The following is a 17,061-nucleotide window of genomic DNA, read 5'->3' as shown; positions in this document are numbered from 1 at the left end:
GTGCCAAAATGCACCATAGCCAACACTACCTGCAGCATCAGTATACAATTGTAGGGCAGAAGCCGCACAAAAGGGGGACTGCCATAGTGAACGACCATTAAAAGAAATTAAAAATCTCTTCCAAATCACCAAATCATCATAAATATCTGAAGTTATTCTTACAAAATACGAAGGTGAAGTAACTCCCGTAATAGCCCTATAAAGACGACTGGAAAAAACACGTCCAACAGGAATAACTCTAGTCGCGAAAGCCAACAAACCCAACAAAGATTGGACAATTCTCAATTGAATTTTCTTTTTAGACAGAATAAAATCCAGCAAAAAACGCATTTTTACAATCTTTTCGACAGGAAGGCGAAATTCCATACAAACAGTATTAATTTGTATGCAAATAAGAAAACGAAAAATCATAAGCCGCGCTAAATAGATACCAAAGCAAATACAACCAACTATTTGTGCAATAATATAAAAGTAAATGTTGAAATAGATATTAGTAAATACAACCAACTGCTTGTGCAAAATATACAAGTAAATATTGAAATAGATATTATATAGGGTATAGCAACCTTATATGTGTATATACATATACGTGATACAAAACATATAAGTATTAACATTTCTGATCCCAAAAACCCACAAATGCTGATGGGCACATATAATAAGAGTCAGTGACATACACCTATAATAAAAATAAATATATAAAGTATAAACACCCAGTGTATGAACAATGAGTCCGTATAAAAAACAAGAAGGGGTTAACGTGAGACCAAATAAAAGTCCTCTGAGTAAAAACCTCACTATTCCTGGAAATCCAAATATGGGAGCAGTTGTGTTCAATCCACCACCAACACACAATAAGATTTACTGCTTACCAGATATGAATGACCCCCCCACTACAGAGGGTCACACGGGGCTTTATAGGAATGGACGTCACTTCCAACCACAAGGTAAAAAGGGGTTCCTCGATGTCTTCCTGGCTTCACTCTTTTAGGAACTCTTGGAAAGAAAACTCACTCCCGGACACTCAACTCAGTAGTCCAAACAGACTCAGCCAGGGGCATCAAAACCATAGGGGAAAGATAAAACTCAAAATGGTGTAAAACCCTTTTTATTTTAAGATAAAAATATAAAAATACACTTACAAGTGTGTAAAAGAAAAAAGCGCCTTAAGTCCGTGGTGCCGGCCGGACGCACACGGACACTCGTTCTCCTGGAACCCGTCACAAAACCGAGGTGATAAGTAGCGCACCGCTCAGCCCTACGCGTTTCGCAACAAAATTGCATCATCCAGGGGCACGAGCGGCACGCTGTGTCACCTCCATTTATATGTCTCTAATCATCTGAGCCTCACTCTGGGCGCCTGGCTTTTCCCGCCAAAACCAAGCCTCGTCTTGGAATCAGCGTCTGATTCGTCAGGCAGTGATTCCAAAGGTCAATCCACAAGGTTGGGCCCGCCCACACCCCGCCCTCATATGTAACCTGTCATGTCCGTTCTAATACTCAATTAATTTGTATACCTAAAAATTCTAAACAAGTGCAAGGAAAAACAGATTTTTCTTCTGCCAAAGGTATACCAATAAACGTACAAAGCAATCTAAATTCATTGAAAATATGCAAACAATCCAAACTATCCTTAGAACCAATAAATAAAAAATCATCTAAATAATGTAAATAATTATTGGAACCTGTCCTATAACACACAATCCACTCCAAAAAAGAAGAAAAATTTCAAAGTAATAACACGATATAGAACAGCCCATAGGCAAACATTTATCAAAATAAAACTGATTCTCAAAAACAAAACCTAATGAATTAAACGCTGAAGGCCTCACTGGTAAAAGACGAAAAGCAGATTTTATGTCCGCTTTTTCCAACAGAGCCGAATCACCAACACATCTAATCCTATCAATAGCATCATCAAATGAAGAATACGAAACTGAACACAACGCCGGATCAATTTCATCATTCAAAGAAAAACCATCAGGGTAGGATGAATGATGAATCAATCTAAATGAAGCAACTTCTCTTTTGGGAATGACCCCCAAAGGAGAAACTCTGAAATTTTCAAATGGCGGACGATGAAATGGGCCAGCAACTCTGCCTTCATCAATTTCTTTTTCAATCTTCTTTCGAACCACATCAGCATGTAAAGAAACCGAACTTAAATTCTTAAAAATAATACACCCTGAACCATAGAAAGTAGGCAAAAGAAAACCTAAACTAAACCCATTAATTAAAATGTCCGCTTTCTTGGGTTCTGGATACAGCAGGAGCCAAGGTAACATTTTTACTAAATTCACCGGAGTTGTTGCTTTTAAGAAATGGATCTTTTGAAACAGCAGCATTTGTGTGCACTTGCCTTTTAAAACTACGATTAGCTGAGTGCAACCCACCACAATGAGCGCATTCGTGTTTATACTTACAATTTTGAAGCCATTTGCAATGGCCTTCATTGAAATTAAAGCACAAGCCCTTACGAAAAGGTCCACCAATAGGTACAAAAGGTTTTGCCATAGCCTTTTGAGGCAATAACAAGTTCAGCCACAGCCCTACATCTTTCATACCCCATTTCAAAGACTTATGAACCGAAAGCTTCTGTCGAAAGGCTTCTTCATAAGAGAACCAACCTAAACCTGGAAAATTTTTATAAGCTTCTAAAATTATTTCAACGTGATGAAACATACCGCTACATAACTCAGGATGACGTTCGCCCATTACACTAGCATAAATACAAAAAGATTGTAACCAATTATTAAAATTGCGTGTGCCTTAACGTCTCCTTTCATCATCAGATTTCTCACCATCTTTTTGATCAAACCTATATTCTTTAAATGACGGCAATAAGGAAAGCAATTCAATATAATCCCCTCTCCAAATCTTTTCTTTAACTGAAATAGGTAAGTGAAAACCTAATGGAGACAATTCACACGTAAGTACTTCTTTAAAGTAAGGTTTAGAAACAGTAGCACCCCCAAGGGTCTCGTACCCCGCAGCTAAACAAAAAATCTCCTGGATTATGTTCCAAGAAAGGACCTCCAGTCTCATCATTGATAAATCTAAAAGATTCAAAAAAATTTGGGATCCCTGGGCTCGCTACGTGGGGGTTCTCCTCTAGTCCTAGAACAGGACGTATTTTTGACAACCAGTGTCACAGCGAGATCCCCGTCTTCCCCTAGGAGCTCCCCCTGGCATGGGTACCTCCCCAACCCACTCCTTTCCCTTCCCCCTTTTCCCTCTTCTGTCCCCTCTGTTTCTGTCCTGTCTTTCTTCTTCTCTTTACTCCCGTCCCTCCCCTCGAAATCTTTCGTCGGGAGGTGATGGATATTTGGCACAAGATCAGAGCCTGGACTGAGCAAGATTAATCGCTCCTACCTTTCGGCCTGCATAGGCACCGCTGTCTTGTGGCCCATAGGGCCTACCCCACTCTGGCCCCTCCCTTTGTTTCCTGTTTGGAGGGTCCAGAGTCGGATCGCACTATTTACTACGCTATCAGTCACTGAGTTTGTTTGGTTGACATTCTTCTTTTTAAGTTGTCCTATGTCAGGCTTGATGCACACGGTAGTCCTGGGGGTTAGGGGTTTGGGGGGCTCTGAGCTCCTGGCACAGTCTGAGCCCATGTGGGGTGTCTGGAAGCCGGGCTCCCCAAAGGAAATTGAATTCTCCCTTTACCACTAAACCGTTCCCCTCTCCCCCTCCCCTGGACTTCTTTTTTAGCAGGGGACTCCCATGTGCATCACTCGCTCCCCCCCAGTTCACGTGTGCCCCGCATTCATGGCCATTATCTTCGTGGTTTCTGTTTGCGGGTGCCATTATCCCCCTTTTTATTGTTCCTTGGCATACTGTTTTTTGCTGCTTACCATGTGCCTTACTGCTGACTCTCCTGCGTGAGAGTAATTTGATCCATGTATCGTCTTTGTTTCAATAAATATCTTTTAAACTGAAAAAAAAAAAAAAGAAACAGTAGCACAAGAGGGAACTACTGATAAACCAGAGGAAGTCAAATCTACATTAGGTAAAATAGAAGAATTTGAAGCATTATGAACACTATCTTTCCAAACTGACATAAGAGCAGCGTCATCAGCAGAGCGAGAAGAAGCAGTTTTAGGCAATAAATTAGATAAAAGTTGTGACATATTAAACATAAAGTTTTGCAGAATAGAGGCATCAATCGACTCACCTCCATTTAAATGTGAAACTTCTTGAGCAGTAGGAACAGCTGCCTGCTGAAATCCTTCAGAAATGGAGCAATCTGCAGCCATTACAGGAGCCCTGTCATTCACCATGGCAACGTTGTCAAGCACCAGTGAAGCATTATCAACTGTAGCAGCCACCGCATCAGATACATGTAAAGCACTATAGACATTGTCCCTAGCAGTGACAGTATGCCCAGTAACATTCAAATGATTTGATTTCTTCTTTTTCTTCAAACAAGCAGACCCAGTACCTTTTTTGTTTTGCAGGGGTGAATCCACCGATTCAAATCTTCGCGGTCTCCTTCTCGTTCTTTTCCGGGCAGCCCGATGGTCCATTGCGCCTGCGCCGTCCTCGGAGATCAGAGAATAGGCCGAACAGCTGCGGACATCTCTGAAAGGTTCTTGCGTCACCGGGTCAAGAGGAGGGACCGACCGGGAGGAAGAGGAAGCCGCCGAAACCGGAAGATCCTGGGGTACCCGAGAGAATGCACTGAGGAAATCAATCTGCTCCACCGGAGGGACATCCACAGACGGAACACTACCAGAACCAGTCACCGGATAAGCCGACAGGAACAAAGCCTCCACTCTCCATCCACGGCACAAGCCCGTTCGATCACCTGTCGCAGTAAGGACTCCATAACGAAACAGCAGGGATGTGTTCTGATCTTCTTTGTCCGTTATACTGCGGCAACTGACGCACTTTTTTCTCTTTTATAGGGTCTCCTGTTTGTGGCAACCGTTACTAAGCCTCTGGACCAATCAAAGGTAAGTACTCTAACAAGATTTAACTATAAATTAATTAATTAATTCCCTTCTACCAGCGCCCCATACATAGTGGGCGGGGACAATTCTTGCCCCTCCCACTATTATTATTCTAAAGAGCTGGTGCTCTCCTCCACCCCAGTGTCCTAGCTGCTCACCTCAAATTCCGACCCCTGTTTCACCAGTGGGGCAGAAATGGCAGATTCCCTCTCAGGGATACAAAAGGGTCAGCTGGGCGTAAAGCTCCAATTTCATTAGTGTATCCTAAGGCTAATTGCATGGTTACCAACCAGTGGGATAATCCCTCAAATGGATCCGGTAAACATAGTAATAAAAAAAAGCCAAATCTAGTGCTCTCTGTATACCAAAGAATTTATTTCATCAATAAAACATTGAACTGTTACTCACAAACGAAGCACTTAAGCAGTGCAGGCTCAGGATTCATAAAACAGTCTCCTCCCCCTATATGTGCTACGTCAAATGGATGTGACTTCTTCAGTAAGGGGCGGGACTAGACGTCTCACTGCTGTTTAAATATACTAGTATTCCCTGGTCAGGTTCATCATCTCCTCCCTCTCAGTCCAGCTCATTAGGTATTGCTAAATTGCATGATACGCCCTACTTAGCTGACACCGGATGTGGGAAGTAACTTTTCGGCACCATCACACATGGGAACACCAAACAAGGGAAGAGCAATTCCTCCCCAATTGGGATAAAAAAATGTGTAAATAAAATTATACACTGATAAAAATAACACTGGTGACTCCATCGTACAAGCATCTTGAATACAATAAAAATGACACTAATTAATTGTCCACGGAAATAAATGAAAAAAATAAATGAATATTTAAAATATAAAATCCATATTAATCCCTCAACTAATAAATTCCTAATGAAACAATTTAAATCAAAGTCCACATTCAAACCCCTTGGCCAAAGTACTTTACTCTCATAAATCCAGAAGGATTACCTTTTGCTGAGTTGTCTGATGTAATGAATCCAACCCTCCAGTGTTTGTCTGCCTGTTCAATACCCCAAAATTGTAACAAACTATGGTCCTTATTATGCATTAGTTTAAAATGTGTGAGGGGTTTGCTCGGTAGCAGGTGTGTGTGACCCCCTGGATGGGTTCACAACACAAAGTCAGGCACAGCAGACAGCGGTGTAGGTTCAAAAAAACAAAAGATCCGGTTTATTTATGCTACATGCAGTGATACATATAACAGCCAAACAAAATAAAACAAGAAAATAAATCCTGGTCAGCTTGACCTCTAACTACACACGTAGACTCCCTGTCTAACAACTGGGTGCAGCCTTGTGCTGCCCCAGTCCCTGTCTCTATTGTAGGGGTTTGCCACACAGGCGTTAACTCACCGCACAGAACAGATCTCAGACTCCCCAGTCTATACACACAAAACTGGTTCCAGGATGGAGCATCTCCCTATGCATGCTGGGGTTTTTTGTAGAGGTCTTAATGAGCCCACTTACTACAGCTGGGCTCATTAACTCTTCCCCTCTAATTGTAAAAGTCTGCATACAGCCTGAATCTAGGACACACATATTTCCCATCCTGAATACAACCAGGTGATTTTACCTGCGTGCTGCCACATACCCCCCCCTCTTGTTTCAACCTTGGGGTTGTAACACAAGCAGCCAGACACGCATGTATCCGAGACAAAGCATCCACATTCCCCATTTTAACACCAGGGCGATGCTTAACTGTAAAGTTAAATTCCTGTAGGGCCAGGAACCACCTATTTACCCTTCTATTGGTCTCCTTGTTCTGAGCCATCCACTTTAAAGGAGCGTGATCAGTCACCAGGTCAAAGTGCCTACCTAGCAGATAGTACCGAAGGGAATCTAGAGCCCACTTCACTGCTAAACATTCCTTCTCAATCGTGGAGTAATTTACCTCATGGGACTTCAACTTCCTGCTGAGGTAAATGACTGGGTGCTCTTCCCCGTTCCAGACCTGGGATAACACTGCTCCTAACCCAACGTCTGATGCATCAGTTTGTACCACGAAGTCCTTAGAGAAGTCTGGTGAGTACAACACTGGCTGGCTACATAAGGCTGTTTTTAAGGACTGAAATGCTTCTTCAGCCTCTGGGGACCATTTAACCATGACCGACTCTTTCCCTTTTGTCAGGTTGGTGAGGGGCACAGCCTGAGAAGCAAAATGGGGAATGAATCGTCGATAATAGCCAGCGATTCCCAGAAAGGCTCGTACCTGTTTCTTGCTGTTGGGACGTGGCCAACTCTGTATGGCCTCGACTTTATTGACTTGGGGTTTTATCACCCCCCTCCCAATAGTGTACCCAAGATATTTGGCCTCCTCCTGTCCAATGGTACACTTCTTTGGATTGGCCGTAAACCCAGCTTCCCGGATAGAGTCTAGGACTGCTTGTACTTTTGGCAAATGTGAGACCCAGTCTGTGCTATGGATAATCACATCATCCAGGTAAGCTGCAGCATATTTCTGATGGGGCCTCAGAATCTTATCCATTTTCCGCTGGAATGTTGCCGGTGCATTCTGTAACCCAAACGGCATTCTCTTATATTGGAATGCCCCATCTGGGGTTACAAACGCAGTTTTCTCCTTGGCCGACTCGGCCAGGGGAATTTGCCAATACCCTTTGGTGAGATCAAGAGTTGTCATATATCGGGCTGTTCCCAGCCGGTCAATCAACTCATCTATACGTGGCATGGGGTAGGTGTCAAATTTTGTAACTTTATTTAATTGTCTAAAATCGTTACAAAATCGCCAGCTCCCATCAGGTTTGGGCACTAGTACGATAGGACTGGACCAGTCACTCTGGGACTCCTCTATCACACCCAATTCCAGCATCCTTTGAACCTCCCCACGTATTGCCTCCCGTCGGGCCTCTGGTATTCTATAAGGTTTTAGTTTTACCCTTTCTCCTGGCGGGGTGATAATGTCATGCTCTACGCCAGATGTTTGTCCCGGCAGCTCAGAGAAAATCTCTTTGTTACGAAGTACAAACTCTTTAACCTCCTGTTGTTGGGGTTTCGATAAGGTGTCTGCTATTCCAACCTCAGGAACTAAGCAAACAGGCTGTGCTTGTGACAAAGTCTCCGCGACTAGGGATTCCCTATCCCTCCAGGCTTTCAGCAGATTGACGTGATAGATCTGCTCCGGCTTTCGCCTTCCTGGCTGTCTAACCCTGTAGTTCACCTCACTAATTTTTTCAATTACTTCATATGGACCTTGCCATTTGGCCAGAAATTTGCTTTCAACCGTAGGGACTAGCACCAAGACCCTATCCCCCGGGGAAAAAGTACGGGTCTTGGCCCCACGGTTGTACACTCTCTGCTGTGCTAACTGCGCTTGGGTTAAATGTTCCTTTACAATTGGCATTACCTGTGCAATTCTATCTGGCATCAGGGCGACATGCTCAATCACACTCCTGTGAGGAGAACTCTCATTTTCCCAAGTTTCCTTGGCGATATCCAGCAGCCCTCTTGGGTGTCTCCCATAGAGCAACTCGAAGGGTGAAAAACCCGTAGAGGATTGGGGTACCTCCCTAATGGCAAACATCAGATAGGGTATTAGACAATCCCAATTCTTTCCATCTCTATCCACCACCTTCTTTAACATTTGTTTTAGGGTTTTGTTGAATCTTTCAACCAACCCATCTGTTTGGGGGTGATACACAGATGTACGCAATTGCTTCACTTTGTACAACTTGCATAATTCTTTCATAACCCGGGACATAAAGGGTGTACCTTGGTCCGTAAGCAGTTCCTTACAAATACCCACGCGGCTAAAAACAAGAGATAGCTCTTTGGCTATGGTTTTGGCCGAGGTATTTCGGAGAGGAATTGCTTCCGGATAACGGGTGGCATAGTCCAATATAACCAAAATGTACTGATGCCCCCTGGCGGACTTCATTATCGGACCTACCAAATCCATTGCGATCCTTTCAAAGGGGACCTCAATGATAGGAAGAGGTACCAGCGGGTTACGGAAATGTGGCATAGGTGCCGTCTTCTGACACACAGGGCAGGAGGAACAATACTTTTCTATTTCCTTCATGACCCCAGGCCAATAGAATCTCTGCAATACCCTCTCTCTGGTTTTCTCTGTCCCCAGATGACCTCCCAGAATGTGTCCATGAGCCAATTCTAACACCAACTTCCTGTAAGGTTTGGGCACTACAAGTTGCTCAATGGTTTCTTCTGCCCTTTGAGCCACTCGATACAGCAGGTCCCTTTCCATAGTGAAGTAAGGATAAGGGCAAGTCTTATCTGGGTTCACTAACTCGCCATCTATTTTCACCACATTTTCCCGTGCCTTTATTAGGGTGGGGTCTTTTAACTGTTCTGTGGCAAAATTTTCCCTGTGAACCTCAAGATCCGAAAACTCCACAGACGGCATGTTTTCATCTGAGGATGTTGGCTCCTCCCCAGTTTCTCGAGTTTCCCCCGCCAATACCGACAAGGGAAATTCAGGAGAGTCCTCACCACTCCCAGAGGAATTCTGGTCATCTTCCTGGTTTATAGGAGCACCAGTGGGGGGCTCAGGACAATCCCAGAGTTCCCAGAATTTTGGAAAATCCCTTCCCACAATAGCATCATGTGGTAAGTGAGACACTAACCCCACCTGATGAGAGAGGTTACCTTTGGGGGTCTCAAAAAACACTGAAGTTACAGGATACTTTCGGGTGTCCCCATGCACACAAATAACAGCCACCCTGTTCTTCCCAGAGACCTCTGTAGTAACTATTTCAGCTTTTATCAATGTTACCAGGCTACCTGAATCTAGCAACACATCAACATGTCTACCATTAATACACATTTTACATAAATGTCTCTCAGGTCCCCGAATGGCAGTGCATGCAACTGTCGCAAACAGCGACTGACGTCTCTCCCTTATAAAGTCACATTGCATAGGCTCATCCACAACTGGGCAATTGGCTGCAATATGTCCCTCTTGCCGGCAGCGGTAGCAAATAATCTTTTTCACTGTCTCTTGCAGCATGGGCTTCCTGGGCTGCTCCCGCCAGACCTTAGGTAGAACTCCCACCCTCTCACTCTCTCCACCCTCACCCCTTGGAGTCATCTTACCCGCCACTGGGGATGATCTGGTCTTAGGGGGGAAAGTCCGTGAGTCCCTGGAAGAGGTGGTCAGGTTCTCTGTAGCCAAGTACCTCTCAACCAGATCCACAAGTTTATTTGCATTTTCTGGGTCTCCATGGCTTACCCATTTTTGGATGGCAGTAGGAAGAGCTCTCAGGAAACGATCCATAACAACACGTTCCACAATGTTTGGTGCAGTCAAAGTCTCTGGCTGCAGCCACTTCCTGCTCAGGTGAATGAGATCATACATTTGAGATCTGGGGGGTTTTCCAACCTGAAAAGTCCAATTATGCACACGCTGAGCCCGGACGGCCAGGGTGACACCCAGCCTTGCCAATATTTCTGTTTTTAGTACCACATAGTCTTTTGCTTGGTCAGGCTCTAGGTCATAATAAGCTTTCTGCGATTCCCCAGTTAACAGAGGGGCCACCAGTCCAGCCCATTGCTCCTTAGGCCACTTTTCCCTTTCAGCAGTCCTTTCAAATGTGGTCAAAAACACCTCCGGATCATCCTCTCCAGTCATTTTTGTCAGTAAACGGCTCACACCAAAGGATGCGGTATTATTGTAACCACTTGCTTCATTGGTCTGCGGACGTTGCTGTATCAATGTCTCTATTTGCTGTTGAAAGCTCTGCTCTTGCTTCTGCAACAGGTCTATGAAGCGGGCTTCAGATCGCTGCTGGGCTTGTTGCTGAGCTTCCAAACTCTGCTGCAAAGTTGCATTTATCTGCTGCTGATTTGCATTTGTCTGCTGCTGGGCTTGTTGCTGAGCTTCCATACTCTGCTGATGAGCTTTCTGCTGGGCTGCAAGGCTCTTTTGTAAAGCCGCATTTGTTTGCTGCTGATTTGCATTTGCTTGCTGCTGATTTGCATTTGCTAGAGCCAGCTGTCTCAGTATCTCCTCCATGCTGGCCTTTTAAAAAAAAACTGAAAAAAAACTGCCAAAATTCTCCACCAACTGTGAGGGGTTTGCTCGGTAGCGGGTGTGTGTGACCCCCTGGATGGGTTCACAACACAAAGTCAGGCACAGCAGACAGCGGTGTAGGTTCAAAAAAACAAAAGATCCGGTTTATTTATGCTACATGCAGTGATACATATAACAGCCAAACAAAATAAAACAAGAAAATAAATCCTGGTCAGCTTGACCTCTAACTACACACGTAGACTCCCTGTCTAACAACTGGGTGCAGCCTTGTGCTGCCCCAGTCCCTGTCTCTATTGTAGGGGTTTGCCACACAGGCGTTAACTCACCGCACAGAACAGATCTCAGACTCCCCAGTCTATACACACAAAACTGGTTCCAGGATGGAGCATCTCCCTATGCATGCTGGGGTTTTTTGTAGAGGTCTTAATGAGCCCACTTACTACAGCTGGGCTCATTAACTCTTCCCCTCTAATTGTAAAAGTCTGCATACAGCCTGAATCTAGGACACACATATTTCCCATCCTGAATACAACCAGGTGATTTTACCTGCGTGCTGCCACAAATGTTTTGGAACACTGTGTGTGGTGGTACCTTTTTTAATGTTAGCAATATGCTCACCCACTCTAATCTGCAGGGTTCTAGATGTAGATAAATAACACCTGCGGATGAACAGGTTACAAAATCACAACTCTCATACCTTTTGCCTGTGCTAGTAGAACAAAACTCTCCTCTTTTTGATATTATTCTTTGCTTGGCGGCAAGCCTTACATTTGCCACATGCAAAAAAACCTGTAAAAATCCCAATAAATTAACCCTTCTGCTTTTTGGGGGGAATCAATAACTCCGGGCACTATTTAAATCTTTCAGGCTAGGTGCCTTTCTGTAAATAAACCCTGGAAGAGCCGGTAGCTTGGGTCCCAACAACCTATCTCTCCTTAAGATGCTCCAATGTTTTTTTGACTATTTTTTCCACCTGTCTAAATTGTACATTATAATCTAGAATTAAATTAAATTCACGACAAAAAGACTCATGCAGTTTATTCTCTGATAGTAGTGTATCCATATCCATGTTTAATACCTTAATTTTATCTTCCTCGACTCTGTTCATATCATACCCTTTCTATTTAAATCTACTGGTCAGTATTTCAGATTAACTCAAGTAATCTTCTTCTTTAGTACAGTTCCTCCGTATCCTCATATACTGCCGTTTCGGTCTATTCACTAGCCAAGGCTTATGATGACAATTATCTACAGTTTATGTCTGTGGGCTTAAAATTAGTTCTTGTCAGCAGTCTACCACCCTCCATGAAGATTTCCAAGTCAAGGAAGGTAATACACTCATTGCTGACAGTCCAAGTCAATTTAATATTTTTGTCATTCCTATCCATGAATTCTTTAAATGTGCCAAATGATGCTAAGTCCCCTTTCCAGATGATTATAAGATCATCTATGAATATTTTATACATAATGAGTTCTTTCGGTCTGGGGTTGAGTATGTCTACATCCTCCCAATGGGCCATAAAGAGATATGCTACATTCGGTGCGAACCTCGCTTCCATTGCAATCCCTCTTGTTTGTAAATAATAATCTCCACTATACCAAAAGTAGTTATGCTTTAAACAGAAACATATGCATGTTATTAAGAACTTTTTGTGTCTACTGGGGAGATTAGAATTTTCTAAAGCCAATTTAGCAGATAACACAGCTTCTGAGTGTCCAATGATAGTATACAGCGACTCTACATCTGCAGTGGCCAAAATACACCCCCCAATAGGGCGCTAGGGCCAGGGTTAAGCCGCAAGGACAGGGCCAGAAAAAGCCCTGAGTACAAAATTCTTCTAAACCCAGCACCAAACCCTCCTTTTGAGGGGACACCCCCACTCCATTGGGTGGGGGGGAAGGCTGCTGCACTTTGCGGACATTTGGAAAACAACAATTCAGGGCGAGTGGGTCATCTAAATTATAGCTTGCAGTTACAAGCTGGAGTTACGGGGGGTGCCCCCTCAGAGGTTTCTAAGATCCAGCGTTCCCTCGGATCCTCCAAAAATAAACTTATTGCTACAGGCACTACATCATCTAGTGCATCAAGGAGTGATTGTAGAGGCTCCGGTACCCAAAACTGGGACCAGGGTTTTACTCAAACCTGTTTACGGTTCAGAAACCAAAACGGGGACACAAGGCCCATTCTGGACCTAAGGTCCATGAACAAGTATCTATTGATACAATCCTTTCTGATGGAGTCTGTCTGCTCAGTAGTAACCTCACTCCAGAGGGGAGACTTTTTAGCCTTCATTGATATAAAGGACGCATACTTACACGTACCTATCTTTCAGCCTCATCAGAGGTTCCTACATTTTGCAGTAAAGGAACACCATCTTCAGTTTGTGGCTCTACCGTTTGGGCTTGCTACACCTCCCTGGGTGTTCACAAAGGTCCCAGCACCAGTACTGGGTCTTTTAAGGGCCCAAAGGATCCTAGTGCTCAGGTATCTGGACAACCTCCTGCTCAGAGATCCCTCAGTACAGGCTCTAGAACAGAGCATAATATACACAGTAAGCTATTTGAAAAGCTTAGGCTGGATCATAAGTACCGAAAAGTCAGCCTTGAGACCAGCTCAAAGTCTAAAATATTTAGGTCTGATTCTAAACACGGTCCAAGCAAGCATATTCTTGCCACCGGTAAGGATCTGTGCCCTCAAGGATCAGGTGGATCAGATAAGGGGCACCAGACAACTCTCCATTCAGCTCTGTATAAGTCTTCTAGGGAGGATGGTATCCTCATTTGAGGCAGTGCCTTATGCCCAGTTTCATTCCAGGCCTTTACAACAAGACATCTTGTTGGCTTGGAACAGAGGAAGAAAAGCCCTGTATTATTCAATGTGTTTATCTCCTCAGGCGTGTTTAAGCCTAAACTGGTGGTTGCAGGATTAGAACCTGCAAAAGGGAAAATACTTTCTCCCGGTAACTTAGAGAGTACTGACTACAGATGCCAGTCTCTCAGGCTGGGGAGTGACCCTAGACGGGCTCACAGCCCAGGGGAAATGGTCAGTGACAGAGCAGACCCTACCCATCAACGTATTAGAATTAGGGGCAGTACGTCTGGTCCTACGATCCTGGGCGGTGGAGCTTCAGGACTGCCCTATCAGGGTTCAGTCGAACAATGCCATGGCAGTGGCCTATTAAACCACCAAGGAGTCATTCAGCTTTGAAAGAGGTGAATTACATACTAGCCTGGGCAGAGGGACATGTGCCAATAATATCGGCAGTCCATATCCCGGGAGTAGAGAACTGGAAAGCAGATTATCTCAGCTGCCAGCAGATTTGCCCAGGGGAATGGTCCCTACACCCAGAGGTGTTCCAGGAAATTTTCAAATGTTGGAGATGGCCAGGGGTCAACCTACTGGCATCCAGGTTCAACAACAAGCTGCAGCAGTTTGTGTCACGAGTAAGAGATCCTCTAGAAATTGGAGCAGATGCTCTGATCCCTGGAAGAAGAGCCAGTACTCCCTGGTTTATGCTTTCCATCTGATCCCTCTCCTTCCACATTTGTTCAGCAGGATTGAGAGAGAGGGGATTCCAGTCATTCTGGTGTCACCAGCCTGGCCCAGAAGGCCCTGGTTCCCAGAGATTGTGAGGCTGAAAATAGACGGGTCGTGGACGGTTCAACATCGCCCCAATCTACTGTCTCAAGGTCCTATATTCCACCCCAATATACAGTCTAAATTTGACGGCATGGCTATTGACGCCAGGGTGTTAAAGGACCATGGCATCTCAGGACCAGTGGTGTCTACCTTAGTGAATGCTAGATAAGCTATCACTAGGAAGATTCATCATAAGGTCTGGAAGACTTTTATTGCTTGGTGTGAAGCCAGAATATGGCATCCTCGGAAATAGGTGATTGGGAGAATTCTCTCTTTTCTACAGTCAGCTGTGCAAATCAAATTGGCTTTAAGTACAATCAGAGCTCATGTTTTGTCCCTATCAGTATTCTTCCAAAGACCTTTAGCCTCCCATTCACTGATCCGAACCTTCATGCAAGGGGTAACTTGCTTGCTTCCCCCCATTAGGTCACTTATGTGTCCTTAGGACGTGAACTTGGTGCTGTCTGTGTTACAGAAACAACCATTTGAATCTATTAAGGAAATTCCATTATTATTATTGTTATTATTATTATTATTCAGGTTTTATATAGTGCCAACAGTTTGCTCAGCGCTTTACAACATAGTTACATAGTTACATAGTTAGTCAGGTTGAAAAAAGACACAAGTCCATCCAGTTCAACCAAAAAAAATAAAATAAAAATAAATAAAATAAAATATACTATACATATATATACACATATACATACATACATACATATATACATACATATACCAGCCCATATACCCAATTCTATACCCACAGTTGATCCAGAGGAAGGCAAAAAACCCCAGCAGAGCATGATCCAATCTGCTAAAGCAGGGGAAAAAATTTCTTCCTGATCCCCCGAGAGGCAATCGGATTTTCCCCGGATCAACTTTACCTATAAATTTTAGTACCCAATTATATTACGTACACTTAGGAAATAATCCAGGCCTTTCTTAAAGCAATCCACTGAGCTGGCCATAACCACCTCTGCAGGGAGTCTATTCCACATTTTCACAGCTCTTACTGTGAAGAAACCTTTCCGTATTTGGAGATGAAATCTCTTCTCCTCTAGACGTAAAGAGTGCCCCCTTGTCCTCTTTGTTGACTTTAAAGTGAATAACTCGACACCAAGTTCCCTATATGGACCCCTTATATATTTGTACATGTTGATCAAATCCCCCCTTAATCTCCTCTTATCAAGAGTGAATAAATTCAGTTCCTCTAATCTTTCCTCATAGCTGAGTTGCTCCATGCCTCTTATCAGTTTGGTTGCCCTTCTCTGCACTTTCTCCAGTTCCCCGATATCCTTTTTGAGAACTGGTGCCCAAAACTGAACGGCATATTCCAGATGAGGTCTTACTAATGATTTGAACAGGGGCAAAATGATATCTCTCTCTCTGGAGTACATACCTCTCTTAATACAGGAAAGGACTTTGCTCGCTTTGGAAACCGCAGCTTGGCATTGCATGTTATTATTGAGCTTATGATCTACCAAAACCCCCAGATCCTTCTCCACTATGGATTCCCCCAGTTGTACTCCCCCTAGCGTGTATGATGCATGCATATAGCCCCCAAGTGCATAACCTTACATTCCTCAACATTAAACCTCATCTGCCACATAGTCGCCCAATTAGACAGAGCATTGAGGTCTGCTTGTAAATTGGTGACATCCTGTAAGGACGTTATTGCACCACATAGCTTGGTGTCATCTGCAAAGACGGAAATGTTACTCTTGATCCCAGACCCAATATCATTTATAAAGATATTAAAAAGTAAGTGTCCCAGCACTGAACCTTGGGGTACACCACTCATAACCTTAGACCATTCAGAGTAAGAATCATTAACCACTACTCTCTGAATTCTGTCTTTTAGCCAGTTTTCTATCCATCTACAAACTGATGTTTCCAAACCTGTAGACTTTACCTTACACATGAGCCGTGTGTGCGGAACAGTATCGAATGCTTTTGCAAAATCCAAATATATCACGTCCACCGCCACCCCTCTGTCCAAGGTTTTACTTACCACCTCATAAAAAGAAATCAGGTTTGTCTGACAACTTCTGTCTTTCATGAATCCATGCTGTCTGTTGCTCAAAATATTTTTTTCCTGCAAGAACTCATCTATGTGGTCTTTTATTAATCCCTCCAGTATCTTCCCAACTATAGAAGTTAAACTAACGGGTCTATAATTACTTGGTAAAGACTTTGTTCCCTTTTTAAATATAGGCACCACATTGGCCCTGCGCCAATCCATGAGGGCAGACATTACAGCTACATAACAATTTGGTACAAGAGGAATCAGAGGGCCCTGCTCGTTAGAGCTTACAATCTAAAAAGGAAGGGTCAATTGATACAAAAGGTAATAGCTGTGGGGAGATGAGCTGATGGAGGAAGTAAAACAGTGTTAGTTTTCTAACTAGGATAGGATAGGCTTCTTTGAAGAGAAGGGTTTTCAG

At 43.8% G+C, this 17,061-nt stretch overlaps 1 protein-coding gene across 1 annotated transcript in view; it reads left to right on the top strand.

The window, feature by feature from the left end:
- Positions 1 to 4,764: 4,764 nt before the first annotated feature.
- LOC143929932 (uncharacterized) overlaps positions 4,765 to 17,061 on the top strand; it is a 77,411-nt gene continuing 65,114 nt past the window's right edge. Inside the window, exons 1-2 of the mRNA XM_077453866.1 lie at positions 4,765 to 4,818; positions 4,911 to 4,958. The gene's annotated coding sequence lies outside the window, so the exon portion shown is untranslated. The remainder of the gene's footprint in view (positions 4,819 to 4,910; positions 4,959 to 17,061) is intronic.

The sequence above is a fragment of the Lithobates pipiens genome, unplaced genomic scaffold (assembly GCF_037356315.1).
Source record: "Lithobates pipiens isolate NorthernLeopardFrog02 unplaced genomic scaffold, aLitPip1_a1.2 Scaffold_25, whole genome shotgun sequence".
Lineage (NCBI taxonomy): Eukaryota > Metazoa > Chordata > Amphibia > Anura > Ranidae > Lithobates > Lithobates pipiens.
Note: the sequence above shows the minus strand (reverse complement) of the source record. Positions and strands in the feature narration are given on the sequence as shown.